The sequence below is a fragment of the Acanthisitta chloris genome, unplaced genomic scaffold (assembly GCF_000695815.1).
Source record: "Acanthisitta chloris isolate BGI_N310 unplaced genomic scaffold, ASM69581v1 scaffold36661, whole genome shotgun sequence".
Classification (NCBI taxonomy): Eukaryota; Metazoa; Chordata; class Aves; order Passeriformes; family Acanthisittidae; genus Acanthisitta; species Acanthisitta chloris.
Window position 1 is genome coordinate 636 of NW_008658309.1, and position 2,918 is coordinate 3,553.

The window sequence follows — 2,918 nt, forward strand, 5'->3', positions numbered from 1 at the left end:
GAAGGTGCTGGCAGTGGCCGTGCAGCCGCTGGCACAGACCCCTGTGCTCCTGGAGGTGCAGCACATGGCAGGGAGCAGCTCCCCACGGGCGATGGGCGGTGAAACAGCAGCACAGTGATGATGTTTTGTTGTGTTTCAGTTTTATGATCCAGCGAGCTCCATCCTCGGCAACGAAGGTCTCCGGGGTAAGACGATGGTTTGTAACCTATGCCGTGGCACTGCACTGCTGCAGGGGAGGGAGAACAGCCCACTGTGATTTTTTTTTTCTAATCCAAACTTAGTGCTAGAATCTAAATACGCTTCCGCAGCGATGGAAAAAGGTGTAAATATTTAAATAGGGTTTGAATCCATCTAAGGTTGGATTTAGCATCATGGGATAGGGAAATTGCTTCTGAAGTGTCTTCTGTGTTATTTCTCTGGACCAAGGATGTTAGTTGAAGCAGGCCTAGTGGTCTGGCTTCGAGGGGAACCTGTGCTGGCTGAGCCTGGGCTGAAGGGTCACACAAGGGGTGCTCTGTGGTAAATGGCTGCATTGCCTTGACAGGCTGCAGCACTCCATCCATCTGCAGCCATGCTCCTTGGGGGGGCAGGCCAGGGTGGAAGGCTTTAATCTTCTGATTATGATAAATCACCCCATGTTAAACCTGTACATCGATGGCTTATAAATCACCCGCGCTGCTGGTGCATGAGCAGATTGCAGCTCTGGCAGTGTGATTGGAAGGCTTGTGCAGGAGAGCCTGGGCAGCTCTGCTTTGCATTTAGGGGGAGAAATGGAGAGAAAGTTGCTCACCAGCAGTGTTTGCTGCGAGCCTTTGTCTGAATGTGGGGAAAACAGGTGCCAAGCCTCGGTGCTGCTCTCCCCATGCTGGCAGCAGGAGCCTGGGATGAGCCTCCAGCAGCAGTCTGGGTGCTGTGGTGCTGGGCTGCTCTCAAGGCCTCACTCCCAGGGCTCATTAGTTACACTGAAAATGGCTTTATTCAGTCCTCTGCCATGGCCCTGTGAAGCTGTGGCTGCCAGAAACCAGCGGTGACGCTGCCTCTCCATCCCTATCCCTCTGCAGAGCCTTTCCTCTCACTGCTGCTGGTGCTGACAGAGACAGATTTCTCCCTGGACCTGCAGGTGTGCTGACGAATTGGAGGGGTGGTGGCCTGCCCACAGCACCCAAGGCAGGGCCCTGGTCCCTTCCTCAGCAGGATTGATGGCACTGACACTCCTTTGTTTGCAGAACTGCAGCTTCTTGGACGAAAGCTGGCTGCTGCCGGTAAGAGCGCATCGCTCCCCGGCGCTGTCCTTCCACCACCTGGCCCTCACTGAAAAGTCAAACGAGGAAGATAAGGAATGGTTTGGTGGGGAGGGATTGCCACACATCTAGGGTGAATTGGCTCAGGTTTACCAGCACGAGCAGAGCTGCCTCTGCCACTGAGGTTGGATCCTGCTGGGTGCCTGTGCTGTCATCAGGAGCAGATTCCAGCATTCCTGGGAGTAAAACCAAACGAGTAGTACCCAGGCCTAAACTGCTGACATAAGTAAAGTTTTCCTGTGCTCCCTTCCCTAATTTCTTCCCCCAAAAAGTCCCCATTTCCCTGGGCTGACACAATTATGCGTCAGTTGGTTTCACTCTTGGTTTGCTCAGCGAGACATCAGTGCATTACTGAGAACAGCAGGGATGCCTTTATGCCTTTTGAAAATGAAGAGCATCCGTCCACTGCCTTTTAAACCCAAAAGAATCCCCAAAAAGCTCAAGGCAGCTTTGGGGCTGGGCAGGGTGTGCACTGAGCTGTGGCACTGCTGCCGAGGTTGGGATCCCAGTGGCTTTTGGGCATCTCTGACAGCAAGTGCCCCCGGCCGAAGTGGCTGCGTTTCAGGTCCTTGGCTAATGCGATGTGACAGTAAGTGCTGCCGCAAACAGCAGTGGCTCCGGGGAGGGGCAGCAGCGCCTCCCTGGCTGCTCGGGGACGTGTGGGGTGAGGGAGGAGGGCTCTTCCCTGAGCTAAGGGTTCACCTGCTGCTGTGCCATCCCTTCCATCGAGCAGGTGTGTCCCTTCAGGGTCTGGGCACTGCTGAATCCTTTGAGAGGATGGGGACAAGCAGCCACTGATGGTCTCCAGCTCAGCCTGCAGCTTTGGGGAGCAGCCACTCCCTGGCTCCTGAATCCCTGTTTTGGCATCAGTGTCAGCAATGAGCCAGGGCATGGGGTCTCCATTCTCCCTCTTGTCCTGGTCATGTCCCGTGGCCATTGCCAAGGCCACTGTCACTCTCTTGCAGGTGTGCAGCACTTATGAGACAGTCCCATGCCGAGTGCTGGGGATAGTGCTCAGGTAGGAACTCTCAATCCTCCCCTCCACTCTCCAGAGGGATCTGGTCACCACAGCACTCAAACCTCCCCCAAATGGGGGGAGATAAATACCCTGTTGAGAGCATTGGTGCTGTCATGGGTGTCATTAGCTCAGCCTCAGCAGTATCTGCTGCCCACGGGGTGGCTCTTCCCTGCCTCCATTTATCTGTGATGGTACAAAAGGGTGGTACAAAAGGATGGTACAAAACCTCCAGGTACCTGGATGGCCGAGTCTTTGTCACTGAGGTGCTCCCCAAGAGCCAAGCAGAGGTGGATGAGGTGGTGCTGGCTGGAGACATCCTCGACGAGATCAACGGCTGCTCACTGAGATATGCCTACAGTGGGCAGGTGGGTGGGCAGGTGGGTGGGCAGGTGGGTGGGCAGGGAGGGTCTGGGTGTCTCCTGCTCTCCTACCTTCCATCCTACCCTCTATTTCCCTCCCTCCCTCCAGGCTGGGGATGTGCTGCAGAAGCTGAAGGGACAACCACTCAGCTTCCGCCTGCTGCGGTGGCGGTGGCACGACGGGGAGGTCTATGAGCCACTGCTGCCCTACCTGAAGGTCCTGAAGGAGAAGGAGCCACA